Source organism: Toxotes jaculatrix, chromosome 14 (genome assembly GCF_017976425.1).
Source record: "Toxotes jaculatrix isolate fToxJac2 chromosome 14, fToxJac2.pri, whole genome shotgun sequence".
NCBI lineage: Eukaryota > Metazoa > Chordata > Actinopteri > Toxotidae > Toxotes > Toxotes jaculatrix.
The window spans coordinates 282,232-306,118 of NC_054407.1; the positions used below are offsets into that span (position 1 = coordinate 282,232).

Consider the following 23,887-nt stretch of genomic DNA (forward strand, 5'->3'; position numbering starts at 1 on the left):
TTATACATTTTATGGTTTTTATGAAATCAGTTTAAGTTTTATATTTTTTTCACTCTCAGATTTTATAATGGGTGTGTATTGTATGAAATGTTCAGAGCTGCAGTGACTGACATCACCCACACTGTCTGACATCTATTAAAATTTTCACTAAAAGCTTCTTTCAGCTTCTTAATTCTCACAATTACCAACCTTCAGGGACAAATTATATATGACAATGTATAGAAAGTTGTCCTCTCTCACCCAGTGTTACTCTCATTGTTTAATGACCCACAGTTTTTAAGTAAATGTCCTCCATACTCAGCAAAACTCCCATAGACTGCCATGTTGAAGTGAACTTCTGTTCCTATACCCTGTTATCTGCTGGGCAGACACACTGGTTTCTCTGCATATTTACAGAGAAACCAGTCTAGTCACCATAGCAACCAGTGAGTGGGCAGTATCTGGGAAGAAGTGGACAAATGACTCTAATTAGATTAATTAACTATTATTCTCATGGGGACCATTTTTATTGTCGGCCATCTTGTCCTCTCCTAGCAGGAAATATCAAACAGCAGCTTTAATAACAAAAACATGACTGGTATAAAGTCTGTGAGATCAGGACACAAAGTCAGTGTCCACACAGGAACCAGGAGCCACACAGAGCACAAATACTGGAACAGACTCAGACAACTGACTAACTGACAGACAGAGGAAGCAAGGAGACTTAAATACACTTAAATACACTGACAATGGCAGACAATCAACAAAGGTGGGAAAGAAAGACAGCAAGCAAACTGGGATACACTATGGCCAGGACTTCAAAGTAAAACAGGAAATACTGAACAAAATTCAAGAAAGCAAAACAAGAGTCCTCAATATTCCAGAAACAGAACAAAAGGAGCTGCTACAGGTCTGATCATGACAAAGAGTCCAAACACAGTCCAAACAATGTTCAACCAAAGTCCAAAGCAGTCCAGAGACTTCAAGACAGCCACCAAGGACCTGATCAGAACAGTCTGGAGGTGGGTTGATGACGTGGTGACAGTCAGGTGTGTAGGTGAGTTGGTGGAAAGAGAATCCAGGTCACCACACACAGGCCTGAACACACACACACAAGACACACGAACAGGTGGAGAGCACCACACAGGGACAAACGAGACAGATCAGGGCAGGGGACACAGAGGAGACACAGTGGATGAGGGACAGAGCCTGTCTGATCTGAGCAGAGAAAGGATGTAGTGACTTCTAACAATTTAGAGTTACCTTTAAAAACAGACGACTGGGTTTATAATCATAAAAAAAATCAACCGTTAATGCAAGACCATCTGGAAAACATCCCCCTCACTCAGTGGAAAACCGAGTGAAAACTCATTTGTGTGCTATTACTTTGGAAACCTGCAAACCTCTTTCTCTTTCAGGTCAGCTTCTGGCTTCTGGCTTCTGTACACAGGAGGATGCAGCCACAGGACTCCAGCAGCTGCCAGTTACCCTGTTAGGTTGTACCAAGTGTTGAGGGCAGAGAGAGAGGAGTGATTAGATGGGAAGTTTAAGTTTGGTATTTCTTTAGATTATTAAGTATTTTGTCATTGTCATGTACAGTTTGTATATACAAATGTTTGGTAAGAGTAAAGGTGAATACTTGTTTTTAAAATACTGTGTGAATGTCTGGGGGCCTCCGTCACTCTGGTAGTGGTGTTGTCGGGGGGGATGAGGACATTTTGCAGGTGTAAGAGCAGAATTGTTTGGCTAGAGAGAGAGAGAGAGGTCAGGATGGAGTCCTCTGCTGCTGAGACTGGCTTCATCAGGAAACCTGTTTGTGGCTAACATTCAGTTTGTATATTTTGTTAATGGACACATTTAAAGAAGAAAAACCTGCTTGTCTGATGCTGCTTCTTTCTCTACCACGCTCTACATCCTAAACCCCTGTGGGCCTGTGCTGCAGAGAGGCAGGGAAGGATGAGTGTGGTGTAAATCCTCCAGGTGACCAGACGAGCAGGAAGGACACAGAGCGTGGTGAGGGTGCCACGGCAAACATCCAGGAGTCTCCAAACAGTGAATGCAGGATGATCATACACAAGCTGGTAGATGCTGCTCCTGAGTTTGCTCCTGTGTTCACTCCCCTGTGTTCAGTTCCTCATGTTTCTTTGGATTCACCTCTTTTGCTGTTTTGGTTTCAGTAAGACGTCTTAGTTGCCTTAACTTTATATTTTTGAATTTTCCCTACATGGACACTTTTGTTTTTTTCTGAGTTATGTTTCCTGGCTGAACAGACTCTGTAAGACAGTGACTTTTCTTATTAAAATATGCTCATTAATCAGATTGCCTGGGTCTGCACAAAGAAGTTTCAATGAAGCCATGGTTACAGAGTCACTTCCTGAATGGCTCTGAAGCTTTGTGGACAGCCCAGAGCTCCAACCAGCCTCCCAGTCTGCCAGCCTCAGACGAGTTCCTTCTCTCCAGTCAACCTCTGAGCCTTAGATTTAAAAGATTTGTGATCACTGCTGTAACACATTTATGTTTCCAATATTCAATCCTCAAAAGACCAGGAAATAAAGTTAACAAAGTATTTCTTGTTTGACATAAAAAGATTGAAATCGTGATTCTAGTGTACCTGTTCTGGTTGGTTTTGTTGGTGTTTCCTAATGTCAGTCTCTGTGGCGCAATCGGTTAGCGCGTTCGGCTGTTAACCGAAAGGTTGGTGGTTCGAGCCCACCCAGGGACGGAGGGAGAAGTGTTTTTGGGGTCTGCCATGGCGCAGCAAGTTAAGAGTGTGGCTTTGGACCGCCCAGTGATTGCAATGGATATGGGTGGTGGTGAAGGAGATGTGCCCCCCTCCCGCTGCGACTATGGCTGTGGTGCCCCTGAGCAAGGCACCAATCTACCCGGGCTCCTTCTAGGGAAGCCCCCTGCCACAGCGTCTCTAGTGCATGTGTGTGTTTTGTTCACTTTGTGTGGGTAAAATGCAGAGAGTCATTTCCCCAGGAGGGATCAATAAAGTATAAAGTTAAACTTATTTTGAAGCCCTGTTGCTTGTGTATCTGTTCCTAGTCTACTTCCTGTCTTTGTCTTGTTTCCCACCATTATCTGTGACCAATTATCCTCTGTGTATATATGTCTTGTTGTTCCACTGTCTCTTTGTCAGTTTGTCCTTTGTCAAGTCTGAGTCTAGGTTGTTCCCTCGTGTTCTTGGCTTCAGCCGTTACAACAGTAATAAGAAACTTGTTTTCTTTTTGTCCCTTCAGCACAATGTGTCTCAAGCTCTTATGACAAACAAAAAAGAAGCTTCATTTCAAATAGTTTGAAATGACTAAATGCATTGAAAACTGACTACTGAAGCTGAACTGTATAAATCTGTGTCTAATTTTTGTGGATTCACCTGTGAACCTCAGTGACTCACTGACCCAAAACACCTGAGGACACAGGGAAAGAAAAAGAGTTTAGAGTTAAACTGAATAGAAGTGAGCAGGTGACTCACAGAGTGAACACACAAACTTAGATGACGTCTACATATAGTGGCACTTTATGGTCTTCACTGACATTTCCCTTGTCTGGTCACGTGTCTCGTGATCTGCTCGTGAACTGACTGCAACGTTCCAGACACATGGCTCTTATTGTAGAAAAGACTTTTGTCAACACTGTAAAACTTTTAGAGTTTTAACAAATTCACTGCATGTGTCTTTTGTATAAGATGTACTGTGGTTATTACTGCTCATTGTACTTGTAATATATGATTTCTAAATTTTTGTATCTCTGGAAGACGTGACTCAAACATGAAGAATGTTATTTTGTTTGCTGAGTGTTTATTTTGTGCTTTTGTCCATTCACATATGAGAGACACAGGGTGACCTCAAGAAAACACACGTACAGATCAGACCACAAAGAATCAGAAAAAGAAAATTAAGATTCTTTTGTATCGACATTGACTGGGAAATAAAACATTTATAGATTTCTGAATCCACTTAAAGACTGAACTTAACATGAGAAAGAAAGACTTAATGGACATGACACACACTGCTGAGAAGCATTAAAGACATCTTAAGGAAGTTATAATTTTCAACATGATGTGTTCAGCAAGACCAGCAAGGAAATATATTTTGTACATTCACAAACCAGAACTTACCACAGGGGCAAAGGGCCTTATCCAATACAAAAGTTGTTGGGGGCAATGGCTGAAAGAATCCTGCGGTATTGGCATCTCTGTTGTGGAGGGAGTGTCTGGTGTGCATGCTGGCATCACATTCATCACAGAAGAAGGGGCGTGGTTGACAGTCACGACCACAGACATCAGCTGTATTACTCCAACACTATTGGCAGATGTGGGTTTCCACATTTTCTTGTGCCACTGCGGTGTTAACCAGACGTGGTCTCTCTGCCCTCCAGCTCTCTGCAAAGAGACTTTTTCGTGTGCTCCAGGTTGATGAAGCCAGAAGAGAAGCTCTTGGGGTTGGTGCTTCCACTTCATCTCCTTTGGCATCGCTAAGTGATTGCTGGAGATCTCGTAGGAAGCCTTTTTTTAAAAAATTGTACAAAAAAGTCAAAAATAAGTGTACGGTATGGAGTAGCTGTGAAAGGTATAAGTGCTGTGCTAAAATTCTGGCAAATTTGTGTAACACCCCGCTGCACACTAGACCAACGGGGTGGGTTTTGGGTTCGTTCGTGTTAAGGTAGCTACCCGAAGGTTTACCTGATCGAAGTAATCCCTTATTACTCTTAATAATACTCAATAAGGCTCGAGGCCACTTACCTCTGAACCTAAATATTAACTGACACCAGACAACGTTATCAAGATATGCTTTACTTAAATTTACCCCGGCAATACAAAAGTTACCCTCGGAATCAAATAAGAAAGAATATATATTCACCCCGAAAAAATATGTATCAGACCCCTTGGGGGAAACAGAAATAAAATATCAACCTCTGAATTAAATCAAAAACACCTCACCGAGTAGTTGTATACTTATAATCCCTCGTTATTTACTCTACTGTAGCCGGATAGCTTAATAATTCAATACTTTAACAATAAACACTCAATAACCAAAATACTTTGAATAATAACGTGGGCCCACAGCACACTCACACACACACTCACTACACCAGGGAACCCCCGTTGCAAGCCTGTTTGAAGCTCGGGTGCGTTGCAGCCGATGAAGATCCTCTTCTCCCGTCGAGAAGAAAAAAACAGAAACCACGGCTGACGATTCAGGAGAAGATGTCCGTCCCACTCAGATGGAGAGGTCCTCAGCTCCTCCGCTCCGAAGAACCAGCAGGAACACTCACAGTTCAGAAGAAGAAATCCTCAGAGTTCAGAAAAAGAAGTCCTCAGCTCCTCCGCACAGAAAAAACAGCAGGAACACTCACAGTTCAGATGAAAAAAAGTCCTCAGCTCAGTTCAAATGCAGAAGTTCTCAACCACACCACCGAAGTGCAGCCAGGCAAACAGTTCAACTCCGAAATTCTTCAACGATGTCCTCAGAGAAACCACACTAACAGTAGCCTCAATAAACTCTCAGGTATCGAGAAACCGTGTGGTATTTCTTCTTAAACTCACAATTCACTCTGCTCATTACATGGCGTTCTTCTCTCATGCTAACCTCGCTGCCAGCTCCCTCATGGCTTCTTCTTCTTCTCCTTTTTTTTCCGTTCTCCCCTCTTCCTCATTCTTCTCCAATCATCAACAGGTAAACCTAACTGACCACACACTTGACCAATAAACAATAGGACAAATCCACATGAACTCCCAGGATGCACATCTCGCGATATTTAACTATTTATGTTCCACATGAACTTAAAATGCATTTTTAACCCTTTTAACAGAAATCTATTAATATATTTTAATTTATTATATTAAAAGGTTATAGAGATCTTTTCTATAAATTGTTATGACAACAACTTTATTTATTGTTATTAAAACAACATTCATCTCATCTCAGTTTAATATTATTATGTCCTTTACTTTCTTATTGGACAGCTCTATTTAACCCCCCTCGGTTTTTTCTCACCGGGGCTACATTTGTATTCAAATACAAAGATTGAGTTTACATCTTAACTCTGTATCACATACACCATATAGATACAAGTCCAAATGTCTGAACATTATGCTTTGGGCTTATGGAGAACAAATAAATTACATACCAACAGTCTGGAGCAAAGACCACCTCAGAGTTCGTGTTGGGAGCATCAACAGGGGGATGAGTCTTCTGACTGTAACTAGCTGTATCAGAATTAGAAAAAAAATTGTTCTGTTTGTCCTAACACGTTAGCCTGGTTAACAAAGTGAAATAGCACAATCTCACTGCCAAACATTTATCTACATGAGGTGTAGTTGTATTTGTTACCATACCACCAAACCAAAGCCGGTAACTCCTAAAGTTATCCTTTATATTCTTTTTCCCCTGGTGCCATACATAAAGCTTCATGTTTTCCTTGATTTGAAACACACGAAACAGCCCTCTGCGTCGGATTAAGGCGCTAAGGGCGACCTGCTGCGCCAGAAACTGACGCCGAAGGGCCCTGACCAAGCGTCGTTTTGTGAGACTGTGTTGGCACCAGAGTTACTCTGTTTGTTTTTAGGGGGGTTGTCATCCTCCCTGTTCATCTTAACTTGGGTGAGACTGGCTACATGGGTTGTGAGGTTCTGAAGAGCTTCACAGATCAGTTTGTTACTAGCATCAAGCGTCTCCGTTATTAGATTGGGCTTAACTGGGTGGCTTTTCTTTGGATTACTAGCCTGCTCCACTTTGTTACTTTCACCCTCTTGTACCATGGCTACTTTCACTGATTTTTGTTTGGTAACAGATGGCAGTTTATTTTTCCTCTCCATTTCCACACTGTAAGCTGCACTCATTTTTTCCAACAACACTTCATCTTGTACAGTGGGATCCTGCAGGTATGGCTTGATATCTGCACGGACAGCATCATCCTGTAGTCCTGTTAGTAGTGTTTGGCATATACTGGCGAAAGTTGCACTGGCCTTTGAAAGGGACATGCTGCTCATCAACACACACATCTCTCCCAGGGTTGAAAAGCATGGAGAGGCGATGTATCCACATTTCCCAGATTGAGTGGATGGGTGTAAGCTTGTCCTCTCTGAGACGGGAAAGGCTTGTTCAGCTTGTCATCAAATCGAAGGGTGGAGTTGATTACCCTGAATTTGGTGTGATTCATTGTGGCCCGGAAGATGGCACGTCCACTGTGGTCATCCCAGAGACTGGAGGTGGATTCCCCCTTGGACCGGTACACTCCAGCCAAAATCAGGAGTCCAATGTAGGCTTTCACCTCACTGTGATCAATATCACTCCAGTTTTGCGCTGTGCATCCTCCATGTTAAATCAAATCAAAAGAGGATTCCACATCACAAGTCCTGGTGATAAGATAAGATAAGAGAAGATAAGAGAATCCTTTATTAGTCCCTCAGTGGGGAAATTGCATTTAGCAACAGCAGGGATAAAGTACAGTAAGTGAGAGTGGGATATAAGTAAGAGGCCAATATGGCCAGAACAAGATTTAAATAAGGTAGAATAACTAAGAAACAAGAAAATAGCTGCTGTAAAAAAAATAAAAAAAATATACCTACATAAATAAATAAATATGAGATGGAGATTGTTGAGTTGAGTGACTATAGTACACAAATATTGCACACTAATAACTGGGTTATTGCACATTGATGTATGGTAATCAGTATGTGTGTTAGCAATGTTCGTTATAGAGTCTGACAGCAGCAGGAAGGAAAGATCTTCTAAATCTCTCCTTCACACACCGAGGGTGGAGCAGTCTGTCACTGAAGCTGCTCTGCAGAGCTGACAGGACGTCCTGCAGGGGGTGGGACTCATGGTCCAGCATAGATGACAGTTTTGCTAGGACCCTTCTGTCTCCAACCTCACGCACTGAGTCCAGAGGACAGCCCAGGACAGAGCTGGACTTCCTGATGATTTTGTCCAGCTTCTTCCTCTCCTTCTCAGTTATGCTGCTGCTCCAGCAGACTACACCGTACAAGATGGCTGAAGCCACCACAGAGTCATAAAAGGTCTTTATGAGTGTCCCCTGCACGCCAAAAGACCGCAGTCTCCTCAGGAGGTAGAGCCTGCTCTGCCCCTTCCTGTACAGTGCATCTGTGTTGTCAGTCCAGTCCAGTTTGTGGTTTAGGTGAACACCCAGGTACTTGTAAGAGTCCACTCTCACAATGTCCATTCCCTGGATGTTCACCGGTGAGGGGGCAGACCGGTGTCTGCGGAAATCCACCACCATCTCCTTGGTCTTCCCTGCATTGATGAGGAGGTGGTTTGGCCGACACCAGTCCACGAAGTCCTGCGTCACTCCTCTGTACTCTGCATCATCGTCATCGCTGATCAGGCCGACGATAGCAGAGTCGTCAGAGAACTTGAGCAGGACACAGCCGTCTGTGTTGTGTCTGAAGTCTGCAGTGTAGAGGGTGAAGAGGAAGGGCGCAAGCACCGTCCCTTGAGGAACACCCACACTGCAGGTCAGGGGGTCAGACACACAGTCCCGAGCTCTCACAAACTGGGGCCTGTTTGTGAGGTAGTCCAGGACCCACTCTGCCAGCTGTGAGTCCACTCCAGACCGCACCAGCTTGTCCCTCAGAAGCACAGGCTGGATAGTGTTGAATGCGCTGGAGAAATCAAAGAACAGAATCCTCACAGCGCTGCCAGGCTTCTCCAGGTGATTCAGGGCACGGTGCAGCAGGAAGATCACAGCGTCCTCCGCTCCGATCCCGGGTCGGTAGGCGAACTGCAGAGGATCCATTTCTGAGCTCACCTCAGCTCGGAGGTGGCCCAGGACCAGTCTCTCCAGTGTCTTCATTAGGTGTGATGTGAGAGCCACTGGCCTGAAGCTGCTAGGATCCCTAGCATGTGGTGTTTTGGGCACTGGTACAACACAGGAGGTCTTCCATAGCTGTGGTACCATCCTCAGCTTCAGGCTCAGGTTGAAGACTTGCCCCATAATCCCACACAGTTCCTCTGCACAGGATTTCAGGAGCCTGGAGCTGATGCCGTCTGGTTCAGCTGCCTTTCGTGCTTTGATCCTCCTCAGCTCTCTCCTCACCTGGGCAGGTGTGAAGGACGGGGGTGGGCTGGGGGGGTTACTGAGTCCATAGGCCGGTGGGGAAATAGTGAGGTGTGAGTGAGAGGTGTGAAGGGCTGCAGGAGTGGGGCATTGTCCAGTTGAGCTGGAGGTGTGAAGGGCTGCGGGTGTGGGGCATTGTCCAGTTGACAAGGTGTGGGGCAGCTGCGTGGGGGGAGTAGTGGGTGGCTGGTCAAACCGGTTGAAGTGTTGGTTCAAGTCGTTCACCCACTGCAGGCCCCCCTCAGCCTGGGAGTGGGGTGTTTTGAAGCCTGAGATGGTCTTTAGGCTCCTCCACACCCCACTGATGTTTTGCTGCTTCAGCTGCTCCTCCATCTTCCTCTTGTACCTGGCCTTGCCCTCCCTGATCTTCCTTCTCAGCTCTTTCTGTGTCTCCTTGAGCTCCTCCTTGTCCCCTGACCTGAAAGCTCTCTTCTTCTCCTTCAGTAGAGCTTTAATGTCAGGGGTAATCCACGGCTTGTTGTTTGTGAAACACCGTACCCTTTTGGAGGGCACAGTGTTTTCACAGCAGAAGTTTATGTAATCCGTTATGGTGTCTGTAATGGTGTTGAGGTCCTCCCCGTGGGGGTCAACGAGCTCAGCCCACACAGTGGTGTTGAAGCAGTCCCTCAGAGCCTCCTCGCTCTCAGTGGTCCACCTCTTCACCACACGGGACTCCACAGGCAGCCTGTGTACTATAGGTTTGTACACAGGCTGTAGATGAACAATGTTGTGGTCAGCCCTGCCCAGGGGGGGGAGGGGGGTTGCAGAATATGCCTCTTTGGTGTTGGCATAAAAGATGGCGTACCATGTCGTCCCCAAAGTCACACCTGTGGCAACAGGAACATAGTGAGTAGTCTCTGCATTTGTTGGAAAACTGAACCATCCCACACACCATTAAACACTGTCACAGCTCATTAGCGTTATATTGTACCTGCAATTCAAGATCAACGAGTTGGTTCAGGATGGTGCAAAACATGAGACAACAAACAATCAGACACCAGACATGAACTGCATCATGTTAAAATCAGAGCAAAGCAGCAACGATTACAAAAAGACAGAAAGTCAAACATGTGAGAGCACGATTGAATGTGGAGGAAGAGACAGAGATGATGGTTCTACTTCAGTCCAGCTGCTGAAAACTGTTTCCACTGCAGTTCTACTGCAAGGTGAAAACATGCAGAATATTACCTGACACTTCTAACAGACAGGAGCTGAAAACTTCACACAGAAAATACAAGTGTCTCTGAATAACAAAGAGAGGAACGAGAGGAAGAGAAAGTGGGTGGACAAAGAGAAAAGAAGGAGCTGAGAGAGAGCAATGGAGGAGAGAAACTTTAAAGTCCAACAGTGATTCATCATAGTTTCTGAAAACTACCTGATACTTGTCCTGAGTGTTCAGTCAGTGAAAGAAACCATGAAAACAAAGCTGATTCTTCATTTTACATTTATCTTGAAAGACTAAGGGACTTTTCTTTGGATCACTTGATTATTCATCTCAAGTTCTTTGAGTTAGACATGGAGCTTTGTCCTGGTTTGAAGGACAGAAGATGGAGGACAGTCTGTGTGTGGTTGCTGTCTGGAGAGTCTGGTGGAGAAGAGACAGAGAGAACTGAGGTCCAAACTCTGACAGGACACAAGAGAGCAGCTCCAGCCCTCTGACAGAAGACAGGCTGGGAGGGAGGACAGCTGTCCAGCTGTGGATCAGCTACTGGACACTGACGGGACACACACCATCCCTCTGGCTGTCCCACAGAATAAACCCTGACTTCACATCAGGTGAGGATGTGTCCTTCATTTAAACTGAGGACTACAGGAAAAGTATAAGCTTCATTTGTTCAGAAGCTGTTTACAGTTATTGAAATTTTAAAATAAATAAAATCTCAGTTTGATCACAAACAAAACAGATTCTATAAATTCCCTTGACAGAAGTAAAAACCAATCTCATTTCTATTATCAGCTGAATAAATGTTCATTTTCTCCATCATGAAGGGTCATCAGCTCACCATCTGCTGGGCTACAGAGCTGATCAGCTCAGCAGACGTGTTGTGATCTAATAGGATCAGACAGGTGGAGACATGAAGGATGAAAACAGCTCTGCTCCAATGAAGGAAGCAGAACTAGAAACAGGCAGAGACACCTGCTGTACTGATTTCATCAACACTAACAGAGAAACACAGAGATGGAGTGAAGTTTCATTCATGTATCTTAGTTTAATCTTTAAAGTTTATTCTGGACCATGGAAAATAAAAGCCCCAGAAAAAGCTAGTACTCCTGACATCAGGAATGAATTTTAAAATGACTCATGAGCTGATTTAAAAATCTCAAATGTTTTGATGTGCATTTAAAAATATAAAGTATGAGGGAAAGCTGTGTTTTTATTCGGTGTATTGAAAACTCACCACTTCAAGCTTCTCCTTCCTCCACCTGTTTCTCTCCCTCCTTTCATCTGTCTCTATGTAGACTCACTCCTTCCTGTACTGTCTCTCTGCATCTCCTTCATTTCACCTTCAGCTTTACTTTTCATGTCAGTATCATCCACATACAGAGACTATAGAAGCAAATGGGTCATTTAGCAAAGACGAACACATCAAAGATAAAACACAAACTTTCTACATGCTCCTAAAGTCAGAAACACACTCAAACAGTAAAATTCTCTTGTTGTTTCTCAGGCAAACACATGCACACCCTCCTACAGACTGTCCACACTGCTGCTCTCTGTGTCTGTGAGATCACTCGTCACCACCTTGTTCCTCCAAATATAACAGTGATAATATTTGTGTCTGTGAAAGGACACATATACACACACTGTTACACATTCTCCACCTGCTTTGTGGTTGTGTGAGGAGTGTGTGAAGTGTGGAGGCGAACGTCACAATAACTGACTTCTCCTCTCTGCTTGGTTCCACTCAGCTGCCTGTCACTGACTCTTCAGAGCAAAGTGTTGGAGGTTAAAAATCTATTTACTGAAGCTGGAGCTTTTAACAGGTCACATTCACATTCAAATTCGCAGGGGTCAGCACAGCAACACAGCCAGGAAAGTATGAGCTGCAGTTGTAAAGCCACTAGTCAAGCTGTCTCTTGGGAAAGACAGCAAATGTAACAGGTATAGAGTGAACCCAATTGCAGCACAAATCAGCATAAACAGTCTTTATTCAGCAAGCACATAAACCAGAGGATGCAGTGCAAGTGAGTACAGCAGGATTCGAACTCGGGTCTCCCGTGTGCTAGGCAAGCACTTATCCACAGGACCAACAGGGCAGACAGGGAGTATGGGAGGATCGTGAGCAGGTAATAGTCCAACAGTTCTTCACTGGCTCCACGAGTTCAGGGAAGAGAAATGTCTCTAACTCACTGCTGGTGAAGTCTTGCTGGAAGGTGGTTAGAATAAGGGCTTGGCGTGAATCCGGAGGAGCTGAGGACAGAGGGGATGAGCCGGGGAGGTGAAGCTGGGAGCCGAGCAGCCACAGACAGGTGAAGAACGGAGAACAGGCAGGCAGTACTCGTAGTCGAAGACAGAAGGCTGGTGGGTTACCGGGGCAGAGACGCGAAGCAAGGTCAGGAGCAAAACAGGTCGATAACAGGTAAGCAGTCCGGAAATGAATGCTGGAGAGTCAGGCATGTGAGCGAAGACAATCTGGCAAAGAGTGAGGGGATAAGGCTGCATATATACTGGGTTGATTGGTGGGCAGGTGGAAGTAGTTGGGCTGATTAGGGGGTGTGGCTGAGCAATGTGACTGTGATAGCAGCAGGTGGAAGTAGTTGCGCTGATGAGGGGGTGTGGCTGAGCAGCAGGGCAGGAGAGGGCAGAGCAGAATGTGACAGCAAAGGCCCACGTGCTACACTTTTCTGGTCTCAAAGACGCCAGCATCCCCACCAAAGCCTAAAAATAAACTATACCAGTGAAATGACAACATCTAGCACACATTTCTTCTGCAAAGAAAGAACAAAGTCGGACAGGGGAGCTCACACTTGTGGCGCTCTATAAAGATGTTTGACTTTTCACCAACTCAAAAGGCTCAGCCATAAGGCCAAGCCAGCCAAAAATAAGTTCAACTTATTGGTGTTCCTCTCCATGGAAGTCTTTAGTAAAAGGTGAAAGACTTGTGCGTTATGAAGAGAAACAAGAGTCAGAACAGGCCTGTCTCAGAGAGCAGCTGAGGACCCTAGTCGTCCCAGCTACCATCGTCGCGGTGCGCCTCCCTTGGCTTGCCACGTGCTAAATCCCAGCCTCCCCCACCCAGCCTGAAAAATCCAGGCCTGACTTTTACATGGAGACTACAAAGTCTGGGAAATGATCAGGCGTCTTCAGGGAGTCCGCGACCAGTCATCGTAGCTGAAGTGCACTGTGTTGTTGAGCGGGGTTCCCTGGGTGACATCAGTAAATCAACTGACTGGTTGTACACAATTCACTTGATAAAAACTTAGCCGCATTTTCCTTCAGCCACTGTAAAAGTTTGACTCCTAACTAAACATGTGTGTCAGAGCTTGATTTTCTACAAAACAAGAGAAAGGTGCACCGTTCCCAGCGGCACTGCAATGCCAGGTCGATGCATGGAGTGAGCGGAGCAAGCTCCCTTTTCAGCTCCCTCTCCTAAAAATGGGTTTAATAAGTTGACATATGACTCTAAATCAACAAAGCCACGTCACAAGATGGAGATGAACCACCCTAGTTTAGGGATGATATTTTTTTGTTTATTGTGAATCAAAACTGGAGATAAAAGGCTTATAGCACCTAGTATTCCCAGGTGGTGTCCCATCCAAGTTCTAACCAGGCCCTACTCTACTTATCTTTCGAGATCAGACGAGGGTGGTATGGCCGTAAGCAACACCAACCCATATAAAAAGTCTCTTTATACATGCTAAAACGCCACTAACAAATCCAATGTTTAATAGGGACAATAATCATCTGGATTTCTCTACAAATCCAAGTACAAGAAGCAATCAAAAATCACCTTATCCACCTGATGAGAATTCTCTGACTATCCATCATCTGATAAAGGCTGTTACTGTGTCTGATGACTTATAGGTCCATTCCTGTCCAACACTTAGTAAGACGTAAGATGTAAGATGGAAATATTTAAAACAGCTACTTTTTGTGCGCGTGCCCAAACACTTTTTGGCTGAACATCATGTTCTTGTGTGCTTAAATATCACATCAAGTTAACAAACAAATCATCTGAACAAAACATTTCACTAAATGAACTAAACACTGACATGAACTACTAACATGTATTGACTTACTGAAAACCTTGGAGGTGATCTGGACTTTCCTGTAGTTTCCTCTTGTCCTTGTAACAGCAGTAGCTCCTCCCTTCCTTGTCAATAATTGTGCAGAAATATCTGAGTGCTTCTTTCTTCCTAAATCATGAGCAAGTCCTGTCCAGTCCAACTGTTTCTGCTCCTGTTTGACTTCTGAACTTGTCTCTGGCTGTGTGTCCACTTACTGCAGCCTGTGACATCAGACTGTAGAATGTTGATACATCAAAGGCATCAAAGGACAAACACACACACACACACTCACACATACTGGTACTTATATCTTTGTGAGGACACTCTCTGGCATAATGCATTCCCTCGCCCTAACCTCTCTCTCTCTTAGCATCTCAGACCTATGTCAGTACCTGTGCCTCTGTCAAAGACCTGTACACACATAAAGTCATGTATTCATGTAGTCATCTGTGAATGTGTGTTTGATGAGTGCAAAGTGAAAATGCTGCATGAACCTTGTTTTTGTAAAAGCTTCTCTTGTTTCCTTTGCTTCTTACAACTGTATATTTTACAAGCATCATCTGTCATATTGAAGAAATAAGTTCATTCAGTAGTTATTTCTTTTTTTATTGTCATCATGTACAGTGGACTGGTAACCTCGCTCACAGCTGCTTCTTAGTTACACAGTTTACATTTCTTGATTTGAGAGGAATACACTGTGGAGGGTGTGTGGAGGAAAAACAAAGCAGTAGCTCCCTCAGAGAGGATCAATGGATGAGGCCAACTGATTGTTTGTATAATAACCATCTGTGGTTATACACCTGAGAGCAGAATGATAAATGAATGACATCTACTTTGCACCTATGTTGCTGGGACAAAAGATGATGAAAGAACGATGAAGAATTATACCATGATCAGAATTATTTTCTTTCTGGTGAAGAACAGATTGAATATGGAGGCTCCATTGGACATAATAGCTGTTTATCAAAGGGCTGCTGGTGTCAATATTATGTGTTGATTTTTCTAAACATTGGTTTAATAAGAATCTCTCTGCAAAGTGAAACCAATTTTGTGGGAAGGCTGAGTTACCTTGAAGCATTTCAACACCTGACAGCAGCAAAACTAGAGCCTTTTTTCATCTGTCTGATGATTTAACAAACTGATATTGAAGGGTCACTGCCCTCCAGAATGACCTTTGACCCCATTATAAACTACTAGTGGAGTCAAAGCATCTTCAGCAAGCAGCTGAACTCCTCCTCTGCCTCTCTTTCTTCCCTCTGAGCTCCTCAGGCTGCTGAGCTGTAGGACTCTTCAGACTAACTGCTACAGACGGCTCCACTATGGCTCTGATTTGTCTGCTAAATAAAGCTGTTTGACAGTTGATTTAAACACCATGTACAGTTCAGCAGCTCTGAGGAGAAGAAGTGAATCAGTGTCTCAGTGTCCAGTGTCCAGTGTCCAGTGTCTTTGTCTCTGTGTCTTCTGTGAGCCAGTGGAGGAGTTTCTGTGGATGAAGATACTGAATGTTAGTTGGAACATCTGCACAGATTATAGTACAATGTGACTCACAGAGAAATACATCAGATCAATGAAGCAGATGCATCATGAAGCAATAAAACTGTCAATTGTATCAATGTCAGTGTTTCAGTATATAGAGTTTTTCTTGTCAGTGAGGTTGTGAATAATTTTCAGTGTTGAAAAGTTAAAACGCTTTCAACAATAGTTTTCAACATCAGTTCTAAAATCTGCAGACTAACACCGAGGCCACAGAGTTTTCTCTGAAAATAAAGTTGCTGTGAGCATCTTTTGAAAACATTGTCTGTATTTTCAGAGAAGCTCACCAGGGAGTCCAGAACTGTACCAAGGTATTTGAAGTTTTCCTCAGCTTCAGCATGTTGGCTATCAAGTGAAACTGGCTCTGTGTTTACATCTTGTTTTGTGCTGATAAATAATTATTTATTGATTTCCAGCTGGCTAATGAAACAGCATGTTTGAAAGTTGACAGTACAGTGATATTCATTTGGTCTTTTCAGATCTCACCAATCACTGTACACATTTGTTTTTATTGTGACATTTATTCCTAATTGCAGCTTTGAACTGATGATCCATCACCTCAGAGGATGTTTTTTTTTTTTCTGATTTGTTGTTGTTGTTCCAGATGGTTGAACACTGACACCAACAGTCCCTACAAAGATCCCATTATTCTGTGTTGACTGGCTGTGGATCATCTTTCTTCCTCCTTTAACTCTTCTATGAACAGACAGTGCAGCTGGTGTCTCTGTTCACAGCAGAGTGAACTCCTGTAAAGGAGAATAAGTGAAGTGGAAAGAGAAGATGGAGACTCACTTCTCTCTCTGCCAGGATATTTAGGATTGTTTCCATTAATGATGAGATCCAGTTCTCTCTGTGGAGTAAAGGCCCAGTGACAGAGACCAACACACTTTAAACTGGATCTGAACCAGAAAGTGATGCTCTGCTCTACAGTCGCTTGGCTCTCAGTCAGAGGCAACGTGTTATTAAAACCAGGTAAATGAGGGAAACTTTCACGGGTGTTACATGATGAAACAATGGAAACCACTGGGATGGAGTCACCAGAAATAGGCGGAGGAGCTCTTTATTCAGGACAGAGACCAACAGCAGAGGAAAGTAGAGCTCCAAGAGTCATTAGCATCAGAGAACAAGTATCACAGAGTGTCTGCAACTTTACTGTGAATCATCCACTGCTGGAGGTCACAGCTCAGAGTGGAGAGAGAGCTGTGTAATGTGCTGTCAGAGTCAGAGCTTAAATCAATACACATCTTTTCTCATCTGTATCCTGATACTGGATGGATAGAAAGTCACGTTTGCACTTTCAGACTTTCTACTTGTTTTGTAACTGACAAGAGTCTGTGGAAAATCATGATGCAAAGAGGAAGAAGCATAATAACTCTACAAACCCTCTGATCATCCCAACAGCAAATTCACTCATGGACCAGGGTTCACACATTTACAGTGTGAACCATGTGTGAATGCATTACACCATCACACTGAAGCTCCACTCTCGCAGATGAAAAGTAGCAGCTGAACTGCAGCATGTGGACAGAAGGAGGAATATATCTGTCTACACCCTGCAACAGTAGAGTCAGTGGAGAACTGGACTTGGGATCTGGGAAAAAAAAGGATAGGATGGAAATAAGAGATGATAGAGAGATGATTGTGCAACTGTGATTTCATCAATTTGAAGTAACACTAAAAAAATGGAACCATATGAGAAAAATAAAAAGTGTAAACAGTGATAATTGTTTTGTACTGTAGAGAGAACAGCAGTCGTCCCTGCCTCTTTCCATGGTGCTGACTGAGAGCTTTGGAGTTGAGGAAAATCTACAGCAACAGGATTAAAAATAAAGTAGCAACTCTCATAAACCTTCAAATGATTCTTTTTTAAAACTAATTGTCTTCATCCTGTGTTGCAAATAATAATGTGTGAACTTCATTATAGAGGCTAATGGGCTCATTATTGGCTAATTGCAGCAGGTTACTGCCATCAGCCTGGAGGCCACTTTATGCTACTTCCAAAAGGATTTCAACAGATATATTAACATGAATGTTGTACACACTCCTTCTATCTGTTAGTAGTTGTGTACAGTTCAGCTGCTGCTGTCCTTGGTGCTGAATTCACCAACCCAGCTGAGTGGTCCTGAGTGAACAGTGAACACATGAATATCTCTTTGACCAAAAGCAGCTTCAGTTCCTGCAGACAGTCCCTATGAGGAGTAGTAGTTAGTTGAGTGGAGAAGCACTTTTATTTGTGGAGCATCTATCAAATCAGTCCAGAGTGAGTCCTCAGGGTCTAAAAGATCTCACAGCTTCTTCTCTCAGTCAACACAGCCTCAGATTCACCAACATCAGCTTGACACACTGACATCCAAAGGTTTGCTGGAGGACAGAAACACTTTGGGCTGAAAATGAATTATGAAACAAGGCTCTTAGTGAAGTTCTTTGTTCTTTCTATCCTGTGACAGTGGAAATAAAAAGTTGTGTTGAGTAAATGTCCATCACTTACACTTTACTGTGTTGGACAGTAAATAATAATAATGTTTCTTCTGTAGATGTTCTCACTGCAGCTGGAGGGAAGAATAAAAAGTAAAGAAACAGCTTCAGTGGCTCTGACAGAACTAAGTGGAATAAATCTGCTGTCACGCTTGTTTGCACACAGATAACTGGCTTTATCCAATGAGACCAACTAGACTGTCTTCACTTTGAACTTTTTTTTTCCTCTGGACATTAGACAGTGTCCACTGTGACTGTCCACCTGAGTATGAATGTTTAACGGTGCAGAGACAGAATAACACAGAGACAAACTGCTGGCTAAGATCCCATCAGAGACCAGCAAACACTTTGTGTTGCTTCCTCCTCCCATTCCCCTCCTCTTCACTGGCTTCACTTCACTCCATGTGACAAATCGTGGTTGTGGAGCTGAATGAAATGAGTTGGACTTGTCCACATTAGTCCTGCTGTCAGTCCTGAACCATGAAACGCTGCTTTAGTAGCAACACACTGAGCACACACACACACAGAGACAGAGGACTCACACACAGACACAGTCTCTTCCTCTCTGGATAATAGTTCCGGTAGATGTCGCTAATGTCCGTGTGAAAGCAGCAGAAGAAGCAGCGACAGAGTCTCCAGCTCTTGTGTTCATCAGCAGCGTTCACACTGGGATTTCTTCCTCCGCTCGGCTTCATCTGCAGCGCTTTCTCTTCTGGAAATGAACCGCTGGACACGGAGCTTCGTCGGGAAGAGCGCGGAGCTTTTGCAGCTGATTAAAGGACACCATGCTTTACTTCTGGATACACACCGTGTGGATCTCCGCCGTCGCTTTCCTCTTTGGATTTCAAGGCAAAGGATCGTTTCACTCTTTTCATTTCATGTCCTGGCGTTTTCCACCAGGAAACACCGGAGCTGAGAGGGAAATTCCAGCTACCGTGGATGTTTATTGTGCGTGTGTCCGTCTGATGCTGACTCGAGTTGTGAAGGTATGTGAAGTGACGTCCCTTCCTGAAAACACCTGACATGACAGCGAGGTCTGCGCTCCTCACGGCGAAGCCTCTGACTTTCTGCTGCTTCCTGTTACAGCAGAGCTCTGTTTGCTCTAAATGAAGTTAGTGATGAGTGGAGCTGAGCCGAGCTGACAGAAGTCTTCATGTACAGTAGCAGTGTGTGACACAGAGAGCAGAGCAGCCTCAGAGGCTGATGGTACAGCTGACAGCTTCAGTACAGTCTCCTCTCAGCACAGTAGTAGAGTAGTGCAGAAACATGTGGAGCCTGTTGGACTGTCTCCACTGCTGGACTTATTTCTGAGAGCTGGTCTCTCTGATGAAATGTGTGTGTGTGACATTTGTATTAGGCCGTATGCAAGTTAGCTTGTGTGTATTGTTAAATAGCTGTAAATACCAAACCTAACCACAGAGTGGACTCTGGATACAAACCCCAGTCTCCCACCTCCACTGCTGTTAATAAACTTCATTACCTCATTCATTCAGAAAATCTGTTTCCTCTGAACATCATCCAGCCACATTATGTTTCACACATAATGGATTTGCTTTTCCACAGTTTACTACAGTTTAGTGTATTTAGTGTATGTGGTTGTAGTGAGTGAGGGAGTGAGAGAATGAATACAGGAAGACAGATGGATCAACACGGTGAACAAAACATACAGGTGTACAATGACAGTGTTGTGGTAAAGCTGAGTTACAATCCAATATCATAATACAGAGAGGGAATATATACTTCATTAAAATGAGCAGTGAAAGAGCACAGACGAGTCACATCAATTCACTGAACTCCTCCTGTCACAGTCACAGAATAATGATCACATTACTATAGAAACTTCTGGATAAATGATGGAACAGTTCATCATTTTCTCCGACCACAAAGAAAATGTGTTTTTAAAATGAGTTTTGATTTTTAAAAAAAAGGTAAAAATGACAGAAGAAATTTTCTCCTCTCTCTTCAAAAACTTTCAAGAGTCATCATGAAGAAATAAAGTACATCATTGTGTGGTGAATGGTGAACTGGAAACACAGAGCCTGGAAATGACAGAGTCAAACTGGCTCTTGTGGTGTAATTGTGGTCATAATAAAATTCTACAGCTGCTGCAGTGAGAACTTTTCCTTCATCCTTTTTTTCCTCAAGATGATGATGATGAAGATGATTTTGTCAGTTCCCTAAACACCTCACACACACACACACACACACACACACACACACACAAACACACACACACCATCATGGAGAATATAGGACTTACAGAAAATCAGGATCTGTAGGATTCTTCATTGTTTTACCTGTTGCTGCTCTGACATAAACTATAACTACTTGCAGAACAAAGTGTGTATGCATCTTAAAATAAGGGTTAGTCGACACATTAAGGTCTCATCTATCTGCACAAATAAATCTCTCTTGTGTTCTATTCATCCAGTCAGCTAATAATATTCACAGTCTCATAGAAAACAAACAGAAACATAATGTATCACACAAGCTGCTCCACATAGACCTAGCATAGCATTTGGAGCAGGCATACAAATTCCTCAAAGGCCACATGTATTTTCTGATTGTCTCATTCTTCAAAATGGCTGTGGGCTCTGTTACATATAAACAAGATGTGTGTGTGTGTGTGGACCTGCCACGGAAAGCAGCAGGTCCAGACCAAAGATTTACCAATGACCCTATGTACTTACAGAAAAGTTTCCAATTGTCAATGTATATATCACCATGAATGCAAAACTTTCATTTTGGTTTCAAAAGGGAACATATTGTTTGGGATGTAGTGAACTTGACTGGGGCCACAAGAGACAAGGAGGCGTGGCTTCCAAAACCACAGAGCAAGCTTTCCAAACAAATATGCCAGCTTCCTTATACTAAACTGGGAAGGTGAGTGGGCTGGAAATGTGACATCTAAAATCAATATACTCCTCGTTCTAACAAATAGTGTTTTCCATTGTGGAGGTGTACTCACATTAAGCCATGCTGTGAACAGCCACTATCACTAAAGCTGTGCTGGAACGCTGCAAGTGTTTCTTCCACTTTACTGCACAGCAAACTGATTTGTTCATCTGAACCACTAATAGAGTGATGCTAACTCACTGAGAAACACATTTCATTTTCTTACAACCTTTTCCTAGTTTAAAAGAAACAGCAAAAAGTTTACTTTGCATTAGTAGTAACATAACAGCTGTGATGTGGCTGAAAATGATCAGTAAACAGTGAAATAAGGCTGATATCTGAAAGTACAAACTGGAACAGAGGAGTGAAAGTAAACCCCAGATCACAGAGGTTCAGGCAGAAGCTGCAAAAGTCTTGAGAGCTGAAAACAGAGAATTAAGAACAGAGCTTTCTCTCTAGTCTACAGCATAGACACACAGGAGTGTAGCGACTGCAGACACAGCTAAAGGGAAGAGAATGTCATAGGTTGGCAATGGTCAGCTCTGCTACCAAGCAGGACCAACACAGTGCAATTTGGCACAGCTACCCTGCTAACTCCTGTGAGGCTGTAATGGAAATGCATGCCATCACAGCTTATGTGCTAATGGAAAATGCCCAGTTCCAAAATTCATCACCATTGTTCAACAAAATCAAGTGTGTATCTTCAAATGTTTGTCTTTTAGTGCAGAATTTCCTCTCTGTGTTTCCATCTCTCCACCACAGCTTTGCAAGGAAACATTAGGTGTAGAAAGACAAAGAGGAGAATTTTGGACTAAAAATACCTGGAAGATAGAAACTTGATCTACTCAGACTGTTGAAGCCTCATGTTTGCTTCTTTTCAACTCTGGAAGTCAACTTTTCCACAGGACAGGGACTGTGGATTTTATGCTCCATCATTTCCATTAGAATTTCTTTAGAAAGCATCTTGTTGCAGACAGTACAGACTTCCTAGAAATCCTGTCCTTTAACACAAACTACAGTGCATCACACCAAAGTCAAGTTGAGCAACCATGAGAATATCTCACAGTCATGATCAGCATTAAAAAAAACACTCAATATTGTCCATGAATGATAAGCACACAATCAAACTGGACTTATGGGTATGATTACTTCTTGTCCCAATTTCACAAACATATTATTTGGACAAAACATTTCAAAACATTAACTTCTAAACTAAACACTGACATGAACTACTAACATGTACTGACTTACTGAAAACCTTGGAGGTGATCTGGACTTTCCTGTAGTTTCCTCTTGTCCTTGTAACAGCAGTAGCTCCTCCCTTCCTTGTCAATAATTGTGCAGAAATATCTGAGTGCTTCTTTCTTCCTAAATCATGAGCAAGTCCTGTCCAGTCCAACTGTTTCTGCTCCTGTTTGACTTCTGAACTTGTCTCTGGCTGTGTGTCCACTTACTGCAGCCTGTGACATCAGACTGTAGAATGTTGATACATCAAAGGCATCAAAGGACAAACACACACACACACACTCTCTCTCTCTCTCTCTCTCTCTCTCACACACACACACACACACACACACACACACTCACACACACACATTTCTGTCTTAATATAGTTGTGAGGACACATGTTGCCATAAGTCATTCCCTTGCCCCTTAACCTAACTTAATCTAACCTTAACCATCATAACTGAAAGCCTAACACTAACCAAAACATAACCCATACTAATGATATTCAATCTTTTCAAAAATACCAAATGAATTACAACAATAAGCACTCAGGACCATTCAGCTGAGTTGGTGAATTCAGCACCAAGGACAGCAGCAGCTGAACTGTACACAACTACATGTACTAACACACAGCAAATTCACTAAGTACTAAAATCTGGAGTCAGGCAAAAAAGTGTGAAAGAGTTACATTTCTGGAGTTTATTTTATAACTCTGACTACAGTTTGTGTTAAGGTGTACACCCAGGCCGAGTTGAATTTTGGAGTTTCTTCCCTGGTGTTCAGGATCTGGTTTTAATTCTGTCCCTGGAGTTCACGACGCATTTTATCGCGGTATGAGCAGCACAAGGAACGTCGTCACAAGGCTGGTAAGAGCATGATTTTTTATCAAAAAGTACTTTAAATGCGTGATATTTTGTCATTGTTCTCACTTTATCTACTTACATAGTACCGCTAATGATTGCGAACTGATGTTGAACGTAACCCCATTGCTTTTACTCCATTATTTAGAGCAAGTAGCTCCCGCAGCATTAGTTAGCTAACTGTCCTTAGCTGCCATTGTGGAGCTGTTAGCTTTCACTCAAACGTTAATGTCGGCCATACTGTCTGTGGCGTGTGATGTGTCTGTATGACGGTAATGACAAACTGTTTGATAAGCTTCACAAATTAATGACGACGCGCATCTTGAAGGTAATTAATACTCTTTTGGAAATAACCATCCAACAATGCAACCGCATGTCGGTGTTTTAAGAGAATAATTTCCGCCTCAACGGCGCAGACGCAGCAGAAAAGTCAGTTTTGGCTAGCATGCTAACAGTTGAGCTTATAAACTGTAGCCTTGCCGTTTTGAACAGCGGTGAGAAACGTGTATTTTGAACCTGGCAGATCGTTCAGACCTGACAGAATATGTGACCCTCACTACTTGTGGTAAGCAGAGTTATAGGTAATGGTAATGTTTTGTCTTGAGACA

At 43.2% G+C, this 23,887-nt stretch overlaps 2 non-coding genes and 1 pseudogene across 2 annotated transcripts; 1 reads left to right on the top strand and 2 right to left on the bottom strand.

Moving 5' to 3' along the window:
• Nucleotides 1-2,627: 2,627 nt before the first annotated feature.
• On the top strand, nucleotides 2,628-2,701 carry trnan-guu. Its single transcript has one exon. It is a non-coding gene; the product is annotated as a tRNA-Asn (tRNA).
• Nucleotides 2,702-13,075: 10,374 nt separating this feature from the next.
• Nucleotides 13,076-13,190, bottom strand: LOC121193838. The gene has a single exon (XR_005895323.1). It is a non-coding gene; the product is annotated as a U5 spliceosomal RNA (small nuclear RNA).
• A 376-nt stretch (nucleotides 13,191-13,566) lies between these two features.
• LOC121193837 lies at nucleotides 13,567-13,718 on the bottom strand (annotated as a pseudogene).
• Nucleotides 13,719-23,887: the final 10,169 nt, after the last annotated feature.